Genomic DNA, 9,788 nt, shown 5'->3' on the forward strand with positions numbered 1-9,788 from the left:
ATGAGGATTTTTGTTTTCTTGACATTGAGATGTAATCCATACCAAAGACTGTACTCTTTGATTTTCATCAGTAAATGTTTTAAGTCCTGTTCACTTTGAGCAAGCAAGGTTGTATCATCTGCATATCGCAGGTTGTTAATGAGTCTTCCTCTAATCCTGATGCCACGTTTTTCTTCATAGAACCCAGCTTCGTGGATTATTTGCTCAGCATACAGATTGAGTAAGTATGGTAAAAGAATACAATTTTGTTGCACACCTTTTTTAATAGAGAAGTACATATCAAGGAAATGAGTCACAATTATGGAACTCCAGGTCCCCAATAGAAAACAAGTTTTTCCTGCATGCCCATTACATTGGGAACAGGCCACACCCCCAGAAAACATTCTTTAAATTGATTGGCTACCCATAGCCAATCATCATAAAGTTACCTAAACCAGTATTAGATTTCATCACCATGGGAATAACCACATCTCACCTTCCAAACCACTGGGAATCCTGGCCTAGGCAAGTTGACACAAAATCTTAACTATCACAATATCATAAGCACTAGACAGCAAACCACAAGTTTGCTGGTTCAAGCCCACCAGCTGATCTGTAGGAGAAAGATGAGATTTTCTGCTCCTGCAAAGACTTAAAGACTTGGAAACCCTATATAGGGTTGCTATGAGTTAGAGCCAATTCATTGGGTACTTAACAATAGCAAAAAAACCCACACATAATTGCCTATCCCAAATAGATCAAAGACAAAAAGATGTGAGATAAAACCTTAAAAGGATTAAAAGTGAAGTGGGGAGATATTTCAGTTTTCATTTTATATTATCACTAAGTGGGGGAGCCTTTTTAAAGCATTACAAAAATCTCATAATTCAAAATATATGGTTAATACATTTGACCACATAAGAATTTTTTAAATCTCTGTGTGGATCATGACAAGCTATGGACAACATTGAGAAGTATGAGTATTCCGTAACATTTAATTGTGCTCATGAGGAACCTATATGTAGACCAAGAGGTAGTTGTTTGAACAGAACAAGGGAACACCAAATGGTTTAAAATTAGGAAACGTGCAACAGGGTTGTATTCTTTTACCATACTTATTCAACCTGTATGCTGAACAAATAATCCAAGAAGCCAGGTTATATGAAGAAAAACATGGCATCAGGATTGGAGGAAGACTCATTAACAACCTGCAATATGCAGATAATACAACCTTGCTTGCTGAAAGTGAAGAGGACTTAAATTCCTTAATGATGAAAATTAATGACCACAGCCTTCAGTATGGATTGCATCTCAATAAAAAGAAAACAAAAATACCCACCACTGGACCAATAATTAGCATCCATATAAATGGAGAAAAGATTGAAGTTGTCAAAGACTTCATTCTTCTTGGATCAACTATCAACAGTCATGGAGGTAGCAGTCAAGGAATCAAAGGATGTATTGTATTAGGCAAATCTGCTGCACAAGACCTCTTTCAAGTGTTGAAGAGCAAAGATGTCAGTTTCGGTCTAAGGTGTGCCCGACCCAAGCCATGGTGTTTTCAATAACCTCATATGCATGCAAAAGCTGGACAGGGAATAAGGAAGACAATAGAAGAATTGGTGCATTTGAGTTATGGTATTAGAGGAGAATATTGAAAGTGCCATGGACTGCCAAAAGAACCAATAGATATGTGTTGAAAGAAGTACAGCCAAAGTGCTCCTTGGAAGCCAGGATGATCAAACTTTGTCTCTCATACTTCAAACATATTGTCAGGAAGGACCAGTCACTGGAAAGGGTTATCATGTTTGGTAAGGTGGAGGGTCAGAGAAAAAGAGGAAGACCCCCAGCGAGATGGATTGGCAACGTGGCAGCATCAATGGGCTCAAGCATAGCAATGATTGTGAGGTTTACCCACAACCTGGCAGTGTTTCATTCTGTTGTACATAGGGTCGCTATGAGTCTGTACCAACTCGATGACACCTAACAACAACAACAATGGAACAGAGTAAAAACAAAGCTGAAAAACCACCTAGGAAAATCTTTTGCAGCTCATTACAAAACAATGATAATTTTCTGAATATATAATATGCATCTATGAATTAATAAAAAGATTAATAATCCAATAGGAAAATGGACAAAGGATATGAACAATTTACTAAAGAAAAAATATAAATAGCTATTTAAATGTAAGAAAAGTTGTTTGCCTAACACATAATAAAATAAATGCAAATTCAAGTAACAACTAGGTAATTTTGTTCACATTACAGATTACAAACAATCGTGGTATGGTGCTGTGGGCTAATGTGTCAGACTTCAAAGTCATTTGAACTACAAGGTTGGTGGTTCAAGCTCATCAGCTGCTCCTTGGAAATCCTATACAGGATCGCTATGCATCAGAATCCACTCAAAGGCACTTCACAACAACAAGAAATAATGTTTGACAAATACTACGTTAATGTAGATGTGGAGGAGACACTACTATTTTCTTATACTCGCAATGAGAGCAATATTGCAATATCTATCAAAAATTAAAATGTCCAGGTCCTTGTACACTATTGGATTTCTAAAAAATTGACCTTATTGTTGTTGTTGTGAAGTGCCATCGAGTCGGTTCCGACCCATAGCGACCCTGTACAGGGTTTCCGAGGGTGTAAATCTTTACGGGAGTAGAAAGTATACTCGCAATGAGAGCAATATTGCAATATCTATCAAAAATTAAAATGTCCAGGTCCTTGTACACTATTGGATTTCTAAAAAAGTGACCTTATAGAAACTATCAATATAAGTCTGAGTCAAAAAATATTGCTACAAAATTAGATACCCAAGCTGAGAGGGTATGGGAGGGAGAGTGGAAGTATACTCACAAATATAAAGAAAGAGCATTCATTGACAGAGGATATATTTACATGGGTACTTATCTTTTCTGCAATTATATCCATGAATATGATGAAACATACATGGGACAAAGGTATGAGAACTTGTTCTTGCTATTGTCAGGTGCCATTGAATTGGTTCCAAGGCTGTAAATCTTTATGGAAGCAGAAAGCCTCATTTTTCTCTTGCATGAAAACTTCTTAGACATAACCAAACACCTTAAGTGGATGAGTCCCTGGATCTGGGAGGCTCAGGACCATAGTCTCAGGAGAAACCAAGGTCAGTTGGCATCACATAGTCCACAAAGACAATCTACTTCTATATTCCACTTTGGTAAATAGTGGCTGGGTCTTAAAAGCTCATGAACAGTCACATAAGGTCACTCTCTGTTTAAAGGAAAGATAAGTCATAAAAATCAATACTACATGGACCGCAAGGTCAGCAGTTCAAAACTACCAGCTGCTCCGTGGGAGAAAGATGAGGCTTTCTGCTCCTGTAAAGATTTACAGCCTCAGAAACCCTGTGTAGGGTCGCTATGGGTCGGAACCAACTTGACGGCACTTACAACAACAACAGCAACGTAGAAACAGTCCACTGTACTGATGGACCAAGCGATCATCAGTCTCCATGATCCTGGGAGCAGAAGCACTAGAAGGTACCTTACTACCACTACCAACTGTTCTGAATAGGATCATATTAGAAGGTCCGGAATCAAGTAAGAGAAAAGATGTGGAATAACATTCAAAATTACTAATGAAAAGACCAGGCTTGCTGGTCAGATAGAGAAAGACTATGGCTCTTAGTTACCTTTCAGGTCTGGAACTGAACTCTCTCCCATGGCTTCATTTTCAGTCAAACAATAGACAGATGTATAAAGAGAACAATAGCACTAGTGAGATATGCACATCTTTAACTATTCAACCATTTGAAATCCAAAGGGCCACATTTACCCAAGGACAGAAGGGTTATGAAAGGAGACAGAATGAAAACAGGAAATACACGGAGGACATGGGATAAGTGAGGCTACATTGAGGGGATGAAATAAAATGTGAGGAAATAAAATGTGAGGAAATAAAATGTATGTGAATTTTTTAATGTAAAACCGATAATGTAAACTTTTTTTAATGTAAACTTTCATCAAACTCATACAAATGTGTTGTTGTTTTTTCTTATAGGAAACTTGATTAAATATAAAAATGTGAAGCTATTGTTTCTCCATATATCATCCATTTAGGTCTATACACTTTCAGATGATTTTCTCTCTCTCTAATCCTTCCCTGAGAGAGTATGATGACTCTAGAGGATAATCACTGGACCACCAACCACGAGGGCAGCAGTTCGAGTCCACCAGCCAGAGAATGATGCTCTTAAAACGACTTCCTAATAAGCCCCATGATGTTTCGTTGTCCTTTGAGGAAAAAAAAAAAAATCTATCAAGATTAACTCTTTGGAATAAAATTTTTTTTTAAAAAAGTCACCATAATCTTCTGAGCCAGATTCTATGCCTTGAAATTAACTGGCCTAGCAGACTGCCTTGGAAGTCACTGCTTTGGTTCTGATAGGACTTCTTTTTGTTGAAGGTACTCTAATACAGACAATATTCTCAGTAAGGTGCTTGTTTTAGCCATTCACGGATATCAGAAACATGTTTACACATGTTTTATTTGGAATAACCCATAAACTATGAACTGGAAACCTAGTAGTGATACTTTTGACTTACCATCTGAAACTGTCATATGTTCAGAGATCGCGCCATCCCTTGGACCTGCATGGTGCAAACTGAAACACCTGTTCACTTCCTGTCACCATCAGGTCCCAAGGGAAAACTTCTCCACACAATGTTTAAAATGAACGGCAACTCTGCCCAAATACTATGCAAATTGGAGGGTAGTTTCAGAAATGAGTACTGTTTTGGAAGCATTTGCAGTTTCAAAAATTAGTATTCTTTTGGAAGCATTTGCATGGAGCAAATACAAATTTATTAACTTATTAGATTCTTCCTCTAAGATAGCAGGAATGCAATAAATTCTTTTTAAAGTATCATTTATAATTAAGCTAAGTGTACATTTTCCTGATTTATGTTATAGGAGATGTTTTATCTTACTTTATGTTTTTTTTTTGTGTGTGTGTGTCTCATTTTTTGGTTCTAGGTGTATCCACTAATTATCAAACTACCCACAGCACTTGTTATCCAATATAATTATTATTTCAGTACAGCACAGTGTGCATTCCTTACAACTTGGTAACTGAGTAGACACTGAACACCAGAAGTGGGAAACTTTACTTTTATAAAAAATTTAAGTGAGAATCAATTAAATTTCAAAAAGAATATAACACATTTAGCTATCTTTCAATTTTATTATTTTTTAGATTCAATTAGTAAAAATTTCCTTTTATCTTTTTCTTAGATGATTATTTTTCAATAATAATAATGTTTTGGAAATTTATAAAGAATAATTTAATTTGTCCATGTTTTATATTTATGTTGAACTGCATTTTGATGAAAATGTATCCAGATTTTTTGTACTTTGAATACAACTACATTTTTAATCCTAAAATCATGACTGTCAATTGATTACATAAAAATCTTAATTATAACCACATAATTAGCAATTTTATTAAAGGTAAAGAAACCATAAACTAAATTTTAGAGATCACAAATATAATTTATAATTCAAATATAATAAATTATGAATCATGTTTTTATTTTATTATTAATCAAAATGTCACTAGACTGTCACCAGATTGCTCAGACATCTGTAATAATAAGTAAATCCGTCTTTTATGTTTTGCCAACTTTCAGTTATACAAGAAACACAGATTTTTGCATGTTTATATGTGAAAGTAGAAAGATAAGACATATTTTAGGTACTTGTTTGAGAGTTTGATTTATAATTTTTAACTATTTAAACACACTGTCCAGACCTCCACTTGTGTTTGGCCTAGACACTACACACACTTTGGGAGGGCTGAGTCCAGCACTGTGAACAGTAGAGAAAAATGTTAGCAGATGACTCTGGGAAGATGTTGTGCCATCTATTCAGTTCTGACCCATAGCGACCTTACACACAATAGAATGAAACACTGCCTGGTCCTGCACCATCTTCAGAATTGTCACTAACCTAGGGCCCACTGCTGCTGCCACTGTGCCAATCCATCTCATTGAGGGTCTTCTTCTTTTTCCTTGAACCTCCACTTTACCAAGCATGATGTCCTTCTCCAGGGACAGGCCACTTCTGGATACTATGTCCGAAATATGAGAGACAAAGTCTCCCCATCCATGCTTCTAAGTAGTATTCTGGATGTACTTCTTCTATGTATACATATTTACACTATATATAAAATATTTCAAAGGAAATAGGAGTTCTGGTGTGGTGCTGTAGGCTAAGCACTGGACAGCTAACTACAAAGTCAGCAGTTCAAACGTACCAACCACTGTTTAGAAACCTATACAGGTTTGATATGAGTCAAAACCAACTCCAGGCACATAGCAACAAAAACAGCAACATGGGCAGTTGTGTGCAGGTGACCATGTATAAACTCTGGAGTAATACACAGAAACTGGTAGCAACAGCTGTTTCTGGGAAATAAAATCTCTGTAATGGGTGATCAATAAATCAATATGCATCAAACAAATGGACCAACGAATCAAGTGAGGCAATTAACCAACTCGCTTTTTACTGATTCTTCAGTAATTTGGATTTGGGATTGTATACTGTTCCCCTAATTACGAAGGAAGAAAAAAAATTAACAATAGAATGGTACATTTTAACATTCCAAGTAACTCTGATATAATCTCAGAATGAAATACTATCAAATCTGCTTAACTATGAATTCTACTCTGGATTGTCTTGAAATTGGAATCGTCAGCAAATCTAATTGTAACATAGCACTACCTTACACATATATGTCTAGCTCCTGTGGTTACTGTTGTTTTAAGGTGCCACTAAGTCAGTACGTACTCATAGCGACCCTACGCACAGCAGAACAAAACCCTGCCTGGTACTGTGCCAACATCACATTCATTGCTATATTTGAACCCATAGAGGCTGACACTGTGACAATTCATCTCATTGGGGGTCTTATTCTTTTCCTCTGATCCACCACTTCACCATACACGATATAATTCTCCAGTGACTGCTCCTTCCTGACAATATGTCCGAAGAACAAAAGATGAAGTTTGGCCATCCTGGTCTCCAAGGGCAACTCTGGCTGTACTTCTTCTAACACAGATCTGTTTGTTCTTTTGGCAGTCCATGGTACTTTCAATATTCTCCTCCAACACCACAACTCAAAGGCATCAATTCTTCTACAGTCTTCCTTATTCACTGTCCAACTTTTGCATACATATGAGGTTATTAAAAATACCATGGCTTAGGTCAGGCACACCTTAGTCCTAAAACTGACATCTTTGCTCTTCAACTCTAAAGAGGTTTTATGCAGCAGATTAGCCCAATGCAATATGTCAGATTTCTTGACTACTGCTTCCATGAGTGTTGATGGATGATCCAAGCAAAATGAAGTCTTGGACAACTTCAATCTGTTCTCTATTTATATGGACATTATTTATTGGTCCAGTGGTGAGTATTTTTTTTTTCTTTACATTGAGATGCAACCCATACCAAAGGCTATGGTTTTTTATCTTCATCAATAAGTATTTTAAGTCCTCTTGGCTTTCAACAAGCAAAGTTGTATCTTCTGCATGTCACAGGTTTTAATGAGTCTTCCTCCAATCCTGATGCCACAGCTTTCTTCATATAACCCAGCTTCTCGGATTATTTGCTCAGTATACAGATTGAATAGGTATGGTGACAAAATAGAACCCTGTTGCACACCTTTCCTGATTTTAAACCATTCAGTGTTCCCTTATTCTGTTCAAACAACTGTCTCTTGGTCTATGTACAGGTTCCTCATGAGCACAATTAAGTGCTCTGGAATACTCATACTTCTCAATGTTGACCATAGCTTTTCATGATTCATATAATTGAAGTCATTAGCATAGTCAATAAAGCATAAGTAAACATCTTTCTGGTATTCTCTGATTTTAGCCAAGATCCATCTGATGTCAGGAATGATATCCCTCGTTCCATGACCTTTTCTGAAACCTTCTTGAATTTCTGGGAGTTCTATGTCAATATATGGTTGCAGCTGTTTCTGCATTACCTTTAGTAAAATTATACTCGCATTGGGTTATCAAAGATATTGTCTGATGATTTCTAGATTCCGTTGGGTCACCTCTCTTTGGAATGGGCACAAATACAGATCTCTTCCAGTCAGTTGGCCAGGTAGTTGTCTTCCAAATTTTTTGGCATACGTGAATGACTGCCTTAAGTGCCGCATCACTTTGTTAAAATATTTCAATTTATATTCCATAATTTCCCAGTGCTTTGTTCTTTGATAATGACTTCAATGCCTCTTGGACTTCTTCCTTTGGGATCATTGGTTCTTGATCATAGGCTACATCTTGAAATGCTTGAATATTGACCATTTGTTTTTGATACAATGTTCTGTGTATTCCTTCCATTTTCTTTTGATGCTCTTTTTATCATTCAGTATTTTGCCCATGGAATCATCCAATACCACAAGTCAAGATTTGAATGTATTCTTCAGTTCCCTCAACTTGAGAAATGCTGAGTGTGTATGTTGTTGTTGTTGTTATGTACCATCGAGTTGGTACTGACTCATAGTGATTCTATACAAACTGAACGAAACGCTGTCCAATCCTGGGCCAACCTCACAATTGTTGTCACGCTTGAGCACATTGATGCTGCCACTTTGCCAATCCACCTCACTGGGGCTCTTCCTCTTTTCTCTGACCCTCCACTTTATCAAATATGATCTCCTTCTCCAGCAACTGGTCCCTCCCAACAATATATCCTAAGTACGAAAGATGAAGTTTGGCCATCCTGGCCTCCAAGGAGCACTCTGGCTGCACTTCTTCCAACAGAGATCTATTGGTTCTTTTGGCAGCCCATGGCACTTTCAATGCTCTCCTCCAATACCATGACTCAAAAGCATAAATGATTCTACAGATTGCCTTATTCACTGCCCAGCTTTTGCATCCATATGAAGTTCTTGAAAATACCATGGCTTGGGTCAGGCGCATCTTAGTCCTCCATCGGACATCTTTGCTCTTCAACACTTTAAAAAGGTCTTGTGCAGCAGATTTGCCTAATGCAAAACGTCGTTTGATCTCTTGATTGCTGCTTCCTTCAATGTTGATAGTTGATCCAAGAAGAATGAAGTCCTTGACAACTTCAATCTTTTCTCCACTGATAAGAATGTTGTTTATTGGTCCAGTGGTGAGGATTTTTCTTTTCATGACATTGAGATTTAATCCATACTGAAGGCTGTGCTCTTTGATCTTCATCAGTAAATATTTTAAGTCCTCTTCACTTTCAGCAAGCAAGGTTGTATCATCTGCATATCTCAGGTTGTCAACAGGTCTTCCTTCAATCCTGATGCCATCTTTTTCTTCATAGAACCCAGCTTCTCGAATTATTTGCTCAACGTACAGGTTGAATAAGTAAGGTGAAAGAATACAACCCTGTCACACACCTTTCTTAATTTTAAATGATTCAACATTCCCATGATCTGTTCGAACAACTGCCTCTTGGTTCATGTACAGATTCCTCATTAGCACAATTAATTGTTCCGGAATATTCATACTTCGCGATGTTGTCCATAGCTTGTCATGATCCACACAATCAAAAGCCTTTGCATAGTCAATAAAGCACAGGTAAACATCTTTCTGATATGCTCTGTTCTCAGCCAAGATCCACTGGGCATCAGCAATGATATCCCTCATTCCACGGCCTCTTTTGAATCCGGCTTAAGCCTCTGGAAGTTCTCTGTCAATGTATGCTTGCAACCGTTTCTGTATTACCTTCAGGAAAACTTTACTCACATGGAATATCAAAGATATTGTCCGA

Source organism: Chrysochloris asiatica, unplaced genomic scaffold, assembly GCF_000296735.1.
Source record: "Chrysochloris asiatica unplaced genomic scaffold, ChrAsi1.0 scaffold00347, whole genome shotgun sequence".
Taxonomy (NCBI): domain Eukaryota; kingdom Metazoa; phylum Chordata; class Mammalia; order Afrosoricida; family Chrysochloridae; genus Chrysochloris; species Chrysochloris asiatica.